We start from the raw sequence: 17,402 nt of genomic DNA, 5'->3' as shown, positions 1-17,402 counted from the left end.
ATACAGTTTCTTCTTCCAATGGATACCAGATTGCGACCTTGGTTGTGAAACCCTACTCAATTAGAGTTGTTTCCAGTTGCAATTTGATTTGGGCTTTTATCCTTAAAAATTACTATCGAGTTTTATTTTCAAGCGAAATCTGATTCTGGGAAATCTCCAGGCCCTTGAAAGATTGCTTCTCAGTAATAACTACAATACAGGACCCTTCACGCCATCAATCTCAAGCTGCAAGAATTTGAGAGTTGCAGACTTGAGTTCAAACAAATTGTCTGGGACATTCCCGCTTACAATTTTCCGGGCGCGTCTGCTCTCGAAGAGCTTAGGCTCTCAAATAACCTCATAATAGGGAAAATCCTTATTACATTAGCGCAATGCACCACACTGAAAACCATAAACCTGAGTCTCAATTTTTTGAAAGGACAGATTGCTCCCGAACTCAGTCATCTGAAGAATCTGAAACATTTGATGTTGTGGTTCATTGGGTTGGAGGGAAATATCCCTCATGAGTTCGGTGGGTGTAGCCAACTCAAGAATCTGATCCTCAATAAAAAAATTCTAACAGGGGAGATACTAGAAAAACTTGCATATCAAAGCAATTTAGAAGGGATTTCTTTGACAAGAAACAAGATCACTGGAAGTATTCTCATGTTGAGTAGTCTGGTCATTTTGCAGCTCGCGAAGAAGGTAGTGCAGACCCATGGCAACCCCTATGCATATATCAAGCCTCTTCTTCCATGATGTAGGAGGAATATCTTATCCATACAAATGGCTCCTAAGAGGTCCATTGGCCATGTATTCATAAACCAAAATCCTCTGACAATTCTCCTCTCAATAGCCAATAAGAGAAACCAGAGGACAGTGGCAAAGCTTAGACACACCGAGAATTCGTGTAAAGGCATAGGTGGGCTACTCCAATTCATTGGAATAAGGGCAGAGCGTCTTCAAGGAGTTTCCATATTAAAGAGTTGTGATTTCACGAGTATGTATTCTGGTGGTGCTCTGAAAGAGTGGACTCATTATGAGAGTCTAGAGTACTTGATCTCTGCTACAACAAGCTCATAGGAAATTTTCCTTCTGAATTCGGCAACATGACTGCGTTGCAGGTATTTTATCTCCTCGTTTTGTTCCTCTTCAAAGAATTTTATATAATTATAAGAGTTGAATTTAATTTCGATAATAGAGGAAATGGAGTTCCAAGAATTTAGTACAATAATTTTGGTTCAACCAGAAAGTTTTGATTCAACTAACACAATTACAGATCTTGAATATGTCTAACTAAAGGTAAAGGCAGGTAGCAAAATGAAGGTTATGATTTTATTCCAAAATGAATACTAGTTGGATGTATGTTATGTGTGGGAGAGAAGAAGATAATGCAGTAGAAGCACACAGAAGCATCCACAGTTTGGCACACACATTGTTGAAAATAATAGTGTGGCAATGAGATTGGAATCAGATGGAGAGAAAAGGGAGGATACCTACCAAAAACCCTCGTTAATTAAGTAATATGTAAATATTTTCTTTCGCACCCTTTTCTTGTTCTCTTTGATAAGAGTTAGCCATAGCAGGGTCATTCTTCAACTTTCTTCAGTTTTACCTTAGTGTGAAGGGTTAAGAAAATACTCAATTAACTTTGAACTTGATAGAATAAACAGATTCAAATTCTAATTCAAGCCAAGAAAGAAGCTATCATAATAGAACTGTTGAAGAGAGATTCCATACACGCTGGTAGAGTATTTTTAATTAATGGAAAAACCTGTGAGCAATTTTTGAAACCGACGTTTCGGACTAGCTAGGTGAGTCCATCATCAGGGTAATGAGATCTGTATTTTGAGAAGAGAGAGTCAAGAAAAAGTGAACCTATTAATAGAAGGGCTGAGAGATAACTTAGGGTTGGAGAGGTCGGCTTGGTTTTCATATATTTATAAATTGATTAAGTTAATTTTAATTTAGTTTTAATTTTTGTTTTACTTAATGAATTTTAATTAATAAATTTAAAACTAAATTAAAAATAAAATCAATTTTAACCTATATTAAAAAAAACTAATTTAAACTAAATTAAAAATAAAATTAATTGAACCTAAATTTCAAATAAAATTAATTTAAACTAAATTTAAAATAAAATTAATTTAATTAATTATTTAATTAAATTAGCTTTAAATTTAGTTTAAATTTTTTTATTTTAATTAATAAATTTACAACTAAATTAAATTAATTTAACCTAAGTTAAAAATACAATTAATTTAAACTAAATAAAGTTAATTTAATTCATTAATTAATTAATTAAATTAACTTTAAATTTTTATTTTAATTAATTAATTAATTGATTTAATTAAGTATATATATATATATATATATGTATTTTTATTTTTATTTTATTTTAATTTTTAATTTTTGAGCTGTAAATGCTGTCTCAAGGAAGAGTTTGAATAAATTAAAGTTACTTTATTTTATTCAGCAAGGGTTTCCACATATTACTTAGTTTAAGACCATCATCCCTATTCATATTATTAGAAGATTTTTCAATTTCAATTGCTTCTTTTTAAATAGTGGTCTTCCTTGTGGATTAATTTTGCTTGTTCCATGCATATATAGTGAGAGGAGGAACAAGCGTGCTCTGCAAGACCTGATTTGTCAGACCTATTTCTAGTAATATCACTAATGTGCTCTTTTAATCTTACTCCAAAGGATCTCCCTGTTTCCCCTATATAAACTTTACCGCATGAATAGGGAATTGAATAAACGCCTTTGTGACTTTTTGGGTCAATTGCATCTTTTGCAGATTCAAGCATGTTTTTTATGGTGTTAGGGGGGGTGAAAGCTACCATAATGTTGTGCTTAGCGAGAACTTTGGCAATTTTATCAGTGATTCCTTTGATATAGGGAAGGGATATTCTAGGGTTTTCCAACGATTTCTTTTTGTTTTGTTTATAGGTTAAGGAATCTTTAATAATTTTGCTAATGGTGTGATGTTGATAGCCATTGTTTACAAAAACTTCCTGGAGATGGACAAGCTCTTCATCTAAATGTTCTGGGTCGGAGATTCTAGAGGCTCTGGTGGCTAGGGTTTTGATGACACCCATTTTTTGTTTAGGATGGTGGTGGGAGTTTGCATGAAGATACTTGTCAGTGTGCGTTTGCTTCCTGAAGACCTGGTGGCTTAGCTTGCCATTTTTCTTGGTGAGGAGGACATATAAGAAGGGGAGCTGGTTGTCTTGCTCAATTTCAATGGTGAATTTTATGTGTTGGGAGAGGCTATTTATATGGGATAAGAATTCCTTGAGTCTATCCAAGCCATGGCTCCATTTGGCAAAAATATCATCTACAAAACGCTTCCATTCTTCAGGTGTAAAGGGGAAAGACTTAAGCGCCATTTGCTCAAAGTGTTCCATGTAAAGATTGGCAATCAATGGAGATAATGGGGAGCCCATTGCAACACCATGAGTTTGCTCATAAATTTTACCTTTAAAACTGAAGTATGAAGATTTAAGGCAAATGCTTATAAGTTCTACAGTTTCTAAGTCTGTAATGTTCTTTAATACTTCTAAGGCTTCATCTACTGGAATCATGGTGTAGAGAGACACTACGTCAAAGCTAACCATTAGGTCATTGTCATGAAATTCTAGGTTTTTTATCCAATCTATGAAGGAAGAGGAATCTTTGATGTACGAGGGAGTGTTCCCAGCCAAAGGTCTGAGTTTGCTTGCTAGATATTTAGCTAACCAATAAGTGGGGGATCCTATAGTGTTCACTATAGGTCTTAATGGAACACCAGATTTATGGATTTTTGGTACTCCATAAATTCTAGGGATGATGGCATTATTAGGAATTAATTTTTTCTTAATGGAGGGATCAAGGGAGGAGTTTTTAATTTTGTCACTTAATTGGCGAAGAATTTTGCTGCTACGGTCTTTATTTAAAACTCTATAACAGCCACTGTTTACTAAGTGTTCTTCCATTTTGTGTTCATAGTCAGTCCTATTCATGATGACAGTGGCATTACTTTTGTCGGCTTTTAAGATTATAATGTTTTTGTTATTTTTGATGTTTTTTAGGGCTATGGCTTCTTCTTTGGATATATTGCTGGGGGGAGGTCTGGCATTTCTAAGAATTTTGGAAACATCTTGCCTTATTTCCTCTGCTTTTTTTTGGTCATTGTTTTTTATACTAACTTCAATGTTACTTATGATGTCATATATAGGAATTTTGGTTGGGGATATTGCAAAGTTTAAGCCTTTTTCAAGAAGCAGCTTTAGGTTGTCATCTAGGACTAGCTGAGAGAGGTTTACTACTGTTGAATTTTTGCTGAGGAAGTGATGAGAATTAGAGGAGTTATTACTATGGTCACAGTCCACAGCGTGAAAGGCTTTCTTATTTAGCTGAGGTTTGCTGGAATTAGACTAAAAGAAAGAGGAAAGTCAGAGACCGAAATCAATCAAACTACTTCCTTTCTCGTCCTTGTTGAAGACTTGTGCTTGAGCTCGAGGGAAGGAAATGAAGTGAAATATGACATATACATTGAAGTATAGTTCATTTAGTGTGGTACTCACAATATCGCAGAAATGCATCCGAATTAAGTATTTGTAGTCTAGATCCATAGTAAAGCACCAGGTAATATTGAAATTTTGGTTTGTTACATTGGTTGTAGCTTGTGTTTTCACATACACATGTTTCAAGCATTGTTTATTTCATCCCACCATGTTGTGATAATTGTTTCATATCTTGAAGGCATTAAGAAATCTCGAATTGTACGAAACCACTTTTTTTTAACAATCCAATAAAGATAGATGATCTTTAAAATAGCAACCATACACTTTGTGAAGAAAGAAGCACCCCAACCATAATGTATAATCTGATAAAAGAATCTTAATCTTAAGCCAAGGTCAACTTCTAATAATTGAAAAAGACAAAGTGTTCCAGTACACAAGAAATGCCACTGAATTTTTGCTGAGGAAGTGATGAGAATTAGAGGAGTTATTACTATGGTCACAGTCCACAGCGTGAAAGGCTTTCTTATTTAGCTGAGGTTTGCTGGAATTAGACTAAAAGAAAGAGGAAAGTCAGAGACCGAAATCAATCAAACTACTTCCTTTCTCATCCTTGTTGAAGATTTGTGCTTGAGCTCGAGGAAAGGAAATGAAGTGAAATATGACATATACATTGAAGTATAGTTCATTTAGTGTGGTACTCACAATATCGCAGAAATGCATCCGAATTAAGTATTTGTAGTCTAGATCCATAGTAAAGCACTAGGTAATATTGAAATTTTGGTTTGTTACATTGGTTGTAGCTTGTGTTTTCTCATACACATGTTTCAAGCATTGTTTATTTCATCCCACCATGTTGTGATAATTGTTTCATATCTTGAAGGCATTAAGAAATCTGGAATTGTACGAAACCACTTTTTTTTAACAATCCAATAAAGATAGATGATCTTTAAAATAGCAACCATACACTTTGTGAAGAAAGAAGCACCCCAACCACAATGTATAATCTGATAAAAGAATCTTAATCTTAAGCCAAGGGAAGCTTCTAATAATTGAAAAAGCCAAAGTGTTCCAGTACACAAGAAATGCCACTGAATAGTACATATTTGTAAGGTAGAATTTCAAACCTTAAAAATAAGGATGGAAATCTAGGAAAATTAATCCATATGGGACTTACCTTGGATGGCAGTGAGCTAGGAAGCAAGTGCTTTTAAAAATAAACTAAAGATTTAGTCTTAGGAGTGAAGACCAATGAAGCATTAAGATTTTCTGAAGGTGATCACTAATTTGTATCACAATGGCCAGCTCACATAAGTTGGTGGATGAATCACCACACACAAAAATTTTGTGATCACCTTCCATGAGGATTAACTAATTGTGAAAATATTGTACTTGCAGTTGCACCTTCTGAACCTTCTTCACTTACAGCATCACTACCCCTCTCAATAGTACTATCACCAAAATTCTCTTCCTCAGAAAATTGTAAGGGAATCTCTGAAAGGCGATTAGCATTGCTTTCATTTGGATCATCTAGCATGGCAGTTTCCTGAAGTTGAAGGGCATATTCTAAGTTCCACAACACATCACCCATAGTGGGCATGTCAATACCCTAGTCAGCCAAACACTTTTCAGCTGTCTCCCCAAACTTTCTCAGGGAGTTAGGGTTGATTGTATTTACAAGATGATGATCAATAATTTGGCCAAGCATGCCTCTCCTTTGCCAATGCATTTCCCACTCTGCTATATTGACTTTCTCTCTGGGAAGAGAAGGATTGATGGTTGGCCTTCCACATAGCACCTTCATTAGCACTACTCCAAAGGAGTAGACATCATATTTTTTTGTCAATTGTTGCCTTTTGAAGTACTCGGGGTCAATATATCCAAAGCTACCTTTGACTGCAGTACTCACATGGGTTTCATCTAGAGCAGGTCCAGTCTTTGAAAGCTCGAAGTCTGCCACCTTGGCCACAAAATTCTCATCCAACAAAATGTTCATTGTCTTTACATCACAGTGAATGATTCCCTGCTCTGCTCCTATGTGAAGGTAGTGCAGACCCCTGGCAACCCCTATGCATATATCAAGCCTCTGCTTCCATGACGTAGGAGGAAGATCTGATCCATACAAATGGCTCCTAAGAGGTCCATTGGCCATGTATTCATAAACCAAAATCATCTCACAATTCTCCTCACAATAGCCAATAAGAGAAACCAGAGGACGGTGGCAAAACTTAGACAACATTTCAATTTCAGTCCGAAATTCTGCCATGCCTTGTTCAGAACTTCGATTTCCATTTTACAGCCACTTTGGTACCATCTTCAAGCATCCCCTTCAATACTTTACCAAACCCACCTACACCCAGAATCAAACTCTCATCAAAGCTTTTGGTAGCTTCTACTATCTTTGCAAATGTGAAGTGTCGACCTAGATTTGAAGGTCTGAAAGAAGCATGACTCCCAGCAGATACCTTGCTTTCCTTGCTTCCTATAGTTTCAGAATGTCCTCCATATAGTGGAAGATGCAACCAAGTTATAGTAGAGAGTTTTGTATGAGATCTATGAGTTTTGTAATTTTATAATTTTTTTCCTTCGAAGCAATGGTCTGCGCTTCTAACTTGGACATTTTTGTAGAAGATAATATGCAGGGCCTGATAAAATGCAAAATTCTAAAGTAAATGTTTGTCCATCATTTTAATATGGCATATCCTTCTGATGGGAATTTGTTAATGTACTACTAAGTTAATTGCAAAGTTGGAGTTATGATGAATCTGGAGTTATGAGAATTTATGATGAGGAGAAATTGAAATGAAACTTGTGCTCTGAAGATGTCTCTTGATTTCATTTAGTGAACTGCAGATTTTAGATTTTGGACTAGCAAAGTGGCTACCGAAGCCATGGACACACTTGATATTAACAACTATTATTGAAGACATGTTTGGGTGAGTAGTTCTACTTCTTCTTGAGGATTTTCTAGGAACATTCATACACTTGATATTTGTTTCATAAGGATGCCTTCACTTTTCTTCATAGTGGACCGGGAATATTCATGTTTGTTACATTTATATTCCAACTATCTTGCCCTGGAGTATGTCATGCATGGGGTTGTTGATGATAAAACAGATGTTTTCGCATTTGGCGTACTTATGCTGGAGCTAACTATTGGTCGCCTTCCAATTGACTCTTCTCAACAAATCTTAGTGATGTGGGTATGTGATTCCTACTTATCGGTGATAGATTGTTTGTATTTGTGTGAGTAGCATGGTTGTGTAATTCTCTATTTATATGGGCTTCCAGCTTTGCCTCGGTTAGCATTTCTTCCAACGTAATAAAAGACTCAACTGTGGTTTTTTGCATAATGTATGGAATCAATGAAGGCAAAGCCTCCGCTTGAATGTAGAAGCATGTAGAAGCTGGTTGACCCTCGCTTGGGCAATGCATACAATGCCCATCACTTGGATGTGATGGCCTCCATTGCTTCATTATGTGTGCAATTGATTTCCATCCTCAAGCCTTCCATGAAACAAGTAAGTTGTTAAAATGACAATTTGTAAGCCCATTACTGATCCAAAGTTAGTGCCTTCATTATTTTCTCAAAACTCTAATGCAGCTACAAGTATATGGTATTGACTGAAAATTACCATAGTTCCTCGTTTACTAAATACATCTCAAATCTACCTCTGTGTTTTATTTTTGGAAATTGTAACGTATGTTGAATGAGGTTTTTCAGCTTCTAAATGGGGAAGGACATAACATAGAAAACTCATAATCCTCGATAGTGTCGCTTATGCACACACCATATCTAAAGGAACCGTTGAACACATGAGAATACATCTCCTCGACACACTATTTGACAGACCTCAACCATCACAAGGAGGTTGCTTTGCAATTTTGAAACTCACAACGCTACTTTTGCAATTCAGTTCAGGCTATCATACCACAATTTTTTTATATCTCCTTCCGTCGGAATCAGAGAGACTACATCTAACATGACATTTATATAAGTAGGAGGAGGTCACTTCGATCGAAATCAATGTACCATAATGTTTGTACATGTTCATTTTCAATCATGTTGTTCTTCGTTACCCGAATTTGTTGTGCAACAAACATGTGAATCGACAATAAGAAAAACAAGTCAGTTTCAACCCCGATACCTTGTACATCTCTGGAGTCATTTTTCTTTCCAAATTCCTCCCACACAAGGGTAGGAAAATCCAATATGCTTTCTCTCTTTCAACTTTTGTTGCACATGGTTTTATAAATTTCTCATTAGTAATGTAATGATTGTATGTATTATATATGTTGTGCTTTAATTTTTCCAAGTTTATGGTTTTTTTAGGTATTTTTTTAAGTCAATGTTGATCAAAAAGAGGATTGGTTAGAATAATAAGTTTAAGGTGTGCAATGTGTAATGTGGATAATCCAAGTGAGTTTTTGAAAGTGTTGAATCTATTTATACATTTAAAATTATTTTTTATAAATAATGAAAAATCACAATTTCATCTAAATATAATTCAGTTCTAAATAGAAAAAAAAATAAACACCATTCTAATCTTTGGGTTTTTTTTGGTATCTTTTTTAGTCAATGTTGATAAAAAAAGGGGATTGGTTAGAATAAAAAAATTAAGTTGTGCAATGTGGATAATCCAAGTGAGTTTTTGAAGGTATTGAATCCATTTATATATTCAAAATTATATTTGTATATTCAAAATTATATTTTATAAATAATGAAGAATCACAATTTCATCTAAATATTATTCAATTCTACTTTAAAAAAAATCATGATACCAACCTTATATCTTCCCTATAAAGTTTTGTATATACAAAAAGTGTTATATCTTCCCTATAGAGTTTTGTATAAAAAGTGCATTACCTTAATAAAATATAACTTGGAAACTTTGAATCTGAATGCAATTAGGTATCTTATTATATTTACAGCTCGAATGAACAAGACTCTCACTAGATATCAATGTATTTAGGGATCTTAGCTTATATATTAAGTAGTTAAAAATGGATTGGTTAGAACCAGTATAGATCTATCTTAAGCACAGATCTAACATGAGCTGAGAGGGATCAAATTTCCCTCATGTGCCCTCCTCCCATTCAATTTCTTTCAAAATAACGATTTTCCCTCTAATGAAGAATGATTTTCTTTAATGTTGGTTTATTGGATTGTATGAATAATCAATGTCTTCAACCATGTAGAGGGTTTTTCACCATGTAAACTCTTGCAATGGCCTATTCCAATTGTCAATATAAATCGATGATATAGACAAGAAGTTATAATACAAATTAGAATTTTGGCCACCACGAGATGTATACCCTGAACAGTTGAGGGGGCAATGAAAAATACTAAAATAGTTTGTTGCTACTGTCAATGCAATTCAAAATGCTTCTTTACAATTTCAGAGATGATGTTCTCAGAGGAAACATTAGAGATATTGAACATCATCAACTACACTGTAGTAGAGTTTCTCATCAAAGTTGTAGATTTTACACCAAAAGTTATGAATAATTGGGAGTTGGTGTCTAGCTCATTTTCATCTAATACGTGGTGATGTATGAAATTTGTGAGTTTTTCATGCAAATTTAGATTTGGAAAGATCACCATCATATTGTTAGCTATCATATTTTTCATGAATTAATGTTATTTTATTTATCTTATCTAATGTCATCTACTACTTGAACTTTTTCAAAATCTATCAATATTTGCTATTGGAACTTGAAACACCATATTTGAAGATTAAGAGGCAATCTATGTTGGAAAGGTAAGTGATTTCTCTTTATCTTCTACCTCAGAATGGCATTTTGTTTACTAATTTTTATTTTCAATGATGTTTTATATGGTAGGATTCTTCTCGAATTTATGCCTTACGGAATTTCCTTTGTAACATTTGGTGCAATTGCTAGTTTATGTTTCAAAGAGGTTACATGTTCAAATCCTTCAAGTTTACCTGTAGGTCGTGATTGGGGTTGGTGTTGGGACTCAGAAATGTCATATTTTCATCCACCTTTTTCTTACTATTCCTTACATTTCATCATCCCATTAACCTTTTATCATATCATTTTCATACATACATTTGGGTTTCACCTTCTTATTTTCCATTTTATTCATTTTTGTATTACAAGTGAATTTATGATTAATTATTAGAAAATATACACATTTTTATATATATCTCAAGAATATGTGAGTTTTGTGATGTGTAGGAAATATGTGAAGAATTAATTCCAAGAGACTTATCCATATCTCCTCCACCATATTAAGGAGATAATTATGCAAGCCTATTCCTAAGGAGAAAATCATGGAGGATTTGGTTGGCATATCTTATCCAAGATATGTGAGAGATTTGTGGAGGATTCAAAGGGATCATATTTTGTAATAATGGGAAAGCAGTTAAAAATGCTTGAGAGATTTGTGGGATCATATCTTGTAATATGGGAAATTAGTTGAGAGTGCTTGAGAGAATATTGGATATGTAATTATGAGAAGGTTATCTTCCTCATGTGTATAAGAGAGTGCTCTCTCTTCATTTTAATGGAGAATAATGGAAAGGAATTCTTAGTTTTTCATTTTTATGCTTTCATGATTTGTAACTTGATTCTTGTAATATAATTTGACATAGTTTTATTGTTGTGAGCTCACACATGTCGTTTGTCATTCAATTCTTCACATTTTGTATTGCTTTTTCTTTATGCAATTTCCTGCTTTCGTAGTTAATGTTTCAATGCCTTCCTAGATTAATTTGATTTCAGTAATTTAGATTAGATTAGTTCCACTTCAATCCTGCATATATAGTGCATGTGTCTCGTAAGTCTACGAACCTCGGATTGACAAATTAAATAGTTGGGTAAGTACTACAACAGAATTAAACGAACATAGTTTCACCCAACATTTTGGTGCCGTTGTCGGGGAGGCACGATGGATTGAAGTTTAGTTTGATTTTTCATGCAAGTGTGTTTAGACATGTTCCTAACTCCGAGGTGTTAAGGCGGTAAGACGTGGGGAACAACCTATGCATCGCATTCGAGATACCGTAATGGGTTCGACCTCTTATGGATCAGGGCATGTAGGGTGTGTTTACATTTATGCAAGTGTGAATTTCAATTTCTGCAGGTGTGTTTGATTTTCACAACTGTGAAGAATGTTTGATGAATTCATGGTTCATGGTTATAATTGAAGCATTCGATTACTCAATTAATGAGCAGTCCTTGTAAGAGGGTTTAATTGAGTATTGAATTCAAGATTATTTCTGTGGTCCTTTTGTTTTTAATTCAATTTTTAGTGTGTTGATTTTTTTGTTTTTTTCAACATGATTTAACAATGAGTTTCAGCTTGGAACTACTCACTCAGATCCTAGCAGAAGTCGGGATCTCTTCTTCCTTGGAAGAGGAGATCTTGACAAGAATTAAAGGTTCAACTACTCCCCAAGAAATAAATGAAGATTCAACATCTGAAGAATCCTGTGTATCTGATGGCGAACAATCATTCGAACAGGAGATCGAGGAAGAAGAGCAGCAGATCGGAGAAGAAGAACATGAGTTACAACATGATCCGAGTGAGAGAAAATGTGCTTATCAAAGCTTTATCGAACAATGGTTCCAGGTAAGTACTAGATTAGATTCATCTTTTTATTTTTTAGTTGATTTGCAGTTACAACAACTAGACTCATTCACTTTTGAATATTTTCATTCATCATGTAAAAAAATGCTACTGGATATATTGTTGTTACTGCTACGTGAATGGCTTCATTGGAAGTTTAATTACACGTAACTAATCTTTTTTTTTAATTAGTATAGAGTAGGCAGGCTTTCATTTTTTTTGCTTTCATTTTCAGTTTTTCTTTTACCTAGAATAAGTATGCTCTCCTCTCGCGTCTTTGTACGATCTCGAGGATCAGAAAATAGGGATGATTTAGACTAATTTCAGGAATAATAAATTCATGTTTTGCAATATGCCTAATTGATTTTATTGTTAATTTTCAAATCATTTATAGTTGAAACTATCTCTCGCTTGCAATTGATTGCGTTTTCTGGCCATACTAAAACCTGCAGCAAGCAATTAGATGATAAAAAAAAAGCACGCAACCAATTCAAAAGCACTTAGTTTCAGATTCAGATTCAAGCCACTACTCTGGCCTTGGCCTTTATAACCTGCAAAATATTTAAACCAAGGTTAAAGAGTTGAACTTTGAAATTGAAATGGCATTGAACAAATTTGGCTTATCCATATTTTTACTTTTGCAAAAGGCCGAGTTTGAATTCAATAAAAATATGCAGTGGTTTTTAAATAAATAACTCTTCTTCTAGAAATTCGTTCATTTGGCAGATATCTGGGGATTCATACCACAAGCTACTATTTCGAGGAGTCAAGGAGGGCGGTGGTAGAATTGAATCAAAATTTATGATAGAAGCCCAGTAGTTAGTTCTGAAAATGAAGCACCAGCGTGCCCAGAAGTTTTGGTTCAGCGTTAGAATTTCTAGAAGAAAAAGAACGATATTGATAGCAACAAGATTTTCGGCATAAAATCATCAAAAATTCATAAAAATCGGGCTATTTTTAAAGAAAACAAAATTCGAGCCAAGAGATTTAAATGCCAAATTTTGCTAGAGGGGGCAGTTACTCCAGATATCTCTGCCTCGAAATGGAAACCGGATCAACGAATTTATGACGGTGAATGACAAGTGTTGACAAGTGTTGAGGAATCTACTGTCATCAAGCAAGCTATGGAGCACTGAAAAATCTATTATATACTCCAGAATCCGAAGTTGGGTGCCAAATTTTCGATCGAATTTTTATATGGTGCTGGAGAAGGCCGACGAGGTCAATGCTCGGATTTTGTACAGAAACATTCATCTGGCCTCTAAGCGTTGAATTAAAATGTCTATTTTGAAAGAGAATAACTAGCTGTTGAAGGAGTTGGTTCAGCTACGATTGTTGCTGGAAATGTTTGGAAAGCCCCTGAAGCACGAAAGAAATGATATGTGCACTATCCGAAAGAAGGACCTTGGTACGACTTTATTGTCACTGCGTTTCGAGCTTCTCTGCTCAATCATGATTCCTATCTCTATTAAGGCGATGCTGCATCAATGGTGTCTGCTATGGAAATGAAAGCGGTGATGCTCTAAAAGATTCTGATTTGGCTCGGGCCATTGCAAACAAGGCATGTGATTCATGTGGAGACCTGATGCTGTTGGTTTTGTGCGCCGCTTGAATTATAGCTCAATCTAATAAGTTTGTGGATGAGGCTTGCCATAAAAAACAGTTCGATGCATTCAAAAGCTGCGCCCATGGACGGTAAAAGATACGCCTAAAATGTTAGTCTCTTGTCATGGGTGAAGGTTAGTCTAGTTAATAAAAAAAAATTGCCCTCATGCATTTACATAAAAATTCATAAAAACTCACTACTTGTTCCCTAACAAATACAATGCCTTTTCAAATGTTTTAAATCCATTTTCCTGCAAACCAATAAAAACATTTTGAAAAAGTATTGCACAATCAATGAGTACATTGCATGGGGACATGCAATATTTCTAGTTGGGGGGGAAATAAAAATATGTTGGATTTTTTTTTTGTGAATTAGTGGGCAAAAGTTAGGATGCATATACTAACAAGTGAAATGAGATTGGTTTTATATGTAGGACAACGAGAAGCTTATGTAGAAAGCTCAACATTATGAGGCGACACCTTTTTCATCCACAATTAGAGTAATTTCGGAAAATAATTAAAAAAATGGACATTTCATAAATTCTTGAAAATGAGCTAATTTGTTTTTGAGTCACTTCATACAGGAATGATCGATGGAGATGGCACACAAAGGTGACAATTTTTATGCAGGAATGGTGCTAAGAGTTGAAGACAATATAATGCAAAAGTGATTCTTCGAAATCACAATGAAACATGCATCATTGGACGCTTGAAGGAACTGATTCTTCACAGCACATATCATGACATTTTCCACTACACAAAAATCCTTTTGCGTCATGATTACTCCCCTTTTTCCTTCCAAACGCCTAGACCATCCTTGTGTTGCAGCCCATCTTCCATTTCCTTATCTTTCACGACTTCATGCACGCCTATTTTTCTGAATCGCATACATCCCTTTATCCTTTTCAGTTTATTTTTGCCTTCTAGTTTGCCTTCTGAATAAAACTCATTCCCTTTCCATGATTACATTGCCTTGATTTCCTAGCCATGCTGATCCACACTGCTTGTCTGTGAGTTCTTTCCATTTATAGTCCTACCAAATCTTTTTGTACAAACTCGCGTTGACTGATGTGGGATTCCTTAAGGCCCACCTTTCAACAAGTCTTGCCCCATCGACATTAGCACCTTATATGGGAAATAGACTAGAGTTCCTTTTGAGTACCTAGAGGCTTGCATGCCTTAATGGCAAGTTCTCTCGCTGACGATCATGGGAATACATCAATGTCCCTTGATCTTCAGATCTTGCAAGTGGCTCGACCTCGACACATCCATTCACACTTCGCAAGATGTACTCCGGTACCTTGGCACTCATTGACATCAATGGTGAGTTGCCTCGCATTGGTTAACGACATACATCAATGGCCGGTAATCCAATGATTTCTATTCATGCTCGACATCGACACATTCATTTGCATGTTTAGAATTGTACCATCAGGTTTGTAGCGGGTGAAGACTATACACTTTTTCAAGACTCCCTTAGCAGTTACAGCAGCATGAATTCTTATCTATGAGAGTACCACAGTTCCACTTTCAGCGTTTATCTTTTCCATGATTCAGCATCAGCAGTTCAGATTCCTTCATTTCCCAAGATCCAGTTACAACAACATCATCCACATTTTCATGATCCAGCAGCAGCAGCAGTTACATTCCTATTGCATAATTCATCATTCTTGGGTAAGTAGAGGTATGTTGTTGTCTAATCTTTAATCATGTAATTCCTTATATGCTAACTAAAAATTTTGGAAAATTCCCTCACCATGCTACATTTCCTTTCATGAGCCATGTCAAGTTGCATGAGGACATGCAACCAATTCAGTTGGGGGGGGGGGAACTATATTCACTACATATTCACTTCCATGATTCCATTTCTTCACGACTATCACTCCGTTTACCATTCACCAACATTTATTTTCCAATGATACTTTGTTGCACTTTGCTTCATACGCAATATTGGCATGCTTCATTAATATTACAAAAGGGCTTTCTTATGCACATTATGATTTCTAGTGAGTGTTTACATTATTATTGAAGAAAAGAGAACAGAAAATGAAATGAATGTTGTTAACACAAGAACCAACATTCTTTGTATTCTTGGTTGTCACACAAGAACCAACCATAAGAAAATGTAAATTGTTACTCATGTCTTTCACATATCCTGGAAACATTCATTATTAAAAGACATCATCATGTAAAGCCAAAGTTCAAAATGCCAAATGTTCTTAAAGAGACCCATGCATGGTTGCATGAGGACATGCAAGAAGTTTAGTTGGGGAGGATGTTGGGACTCAGAAATGTCATATTTTCATCCACCTTTTTCTTCACTATTCCTTACATTCATCATCCCATTAACCTTTTATCATATCATTTTCATACATACATTTGGGTTTCACCTTCTTATTTTCCATTTTATTCATTTTTGTATTACAAGTGAATTTATGATTAATTATTAGAAAATATACATATTTTTATATATATCTCAAGAATATGTGAGTTTTGTGATGTGTAGGAAATATGTGAAGAATTAATTCCAAGAGACTTATTCATATCTCCTCCACCATATTAAGGAGATAATTATGCAAGCCTATTCCTAAGGAGAAAATCATGGAGCATTTGGTTGGCATATCTTATCCAAGATATGTGAGAGATTTGTGGAGGATTCAAAGGGATCATATTTTGTAATAATGGGAAAGTAGTTAAAAATGTTTGAGAGATTTGTGGGATCATATCTTGTAATAATGGGAAATTAGTTGAGAGTGCTTGAGAGAATATTGGATATGTAATTATGAGAAGGTTATCTTCCTCACGTATATAAGAGAGTGCTCTCTCTTCATTTTAATGGAGAATAATGGAAAGGAATTCTTAGTTTTTCATTTTTATGCTTTCATAATTTGTAACTTGATTCTTGTAATATAATTTGACATAGTTTTATTGTTGTGAGCTCACACATGTTGTTTGTCATTCAATTCTTCACATGTTGTATTGCTTTTCCTTTATGCAATTTCCTGCTTTTGTAGTTAATGTTTCAATGCCTTCCTAGATTAATTTTATTTCAGTAATTTAGATTAGATTAGTTCCACTTCAGTCCTGCATATATAGTGCATGTGTCTCGTAAGTCTACAAACCTCGGATTAACGAATTAAATAGTTGGGTAAGTACTATAACAGAATTAAACGGACATAGTTTCACCCAACAGTTGGTGTGGTTCAGTTGCAGGTTATAGTGGTCGATGTTGGAATTGACCTTGTGCCATGCTAGCACAAGATCAGCCCAGTCTTAATATATATATTTTTTTATTAAGTTATTAAAGGTATATTATTTTTTTTAATGCAAAATTTGAATAAATATTTATAGAACAAGAGATTTAATTCCTCTAGATATTTGATAAATATAGAATTAAGATTTGATAATTTTAGGATAAAGATAAGTCTAAGCCAGTTTAAAACATATTCATATACGTAATCATTCTTTAAATTTTACTTTTAAATCAAAATTTTAAAACAAGATATACATATTTATATCCTTACATATTGATATCATTGTTTTAAAAAGGGTTTGTACTCTTTTTTTCTTTAAAATAAATTTGTATTTTATTTAACTTTTCAAAATAAACATGTTTTTAATTTAATGTTATATACAATAAAACATCACGGGGGAGATAGGAGTGGGAGGAATTTTTTTTGGCCCTGACGGAAAAATTGTTTCTCAGTTTGCTTGGGGCC

General features: G+C 34.5%; 1 pseudogene; it reads right to left on the bottom strand.

The window, feature by feature from the left end:
• Positions 1-5,689: 5,689 nt before the first annotated feature.
• LOC149249081 (receptor-like protein kinase THESEUS 1 pseudogene) overlaps positions 5,690-17,402 on the bottom strand; it is a 33,449-nt pseudogene continuing 21,736 nt past the window's right edge.

The sequence above is a fragment of the Pinus tabuliformis genome, chromosome 7 (assembly GCF_031772625.1).
Source record: "Pinus tabuliformis cultivar Carrire ecotype Pingquan chromosome 7, CPIR1, whole genome shotgun sequence".
NCBI lineage: Eukaryota > Viridiplantae > Streptophyta > Pinopsida > Pinales > Pinaceae > Pinus > Pinus tabuliformis.
Note: the sequence above shows the minus strand (reverse complement) of the source record. Positions and strands in the feature narration are given on the sequence as shown.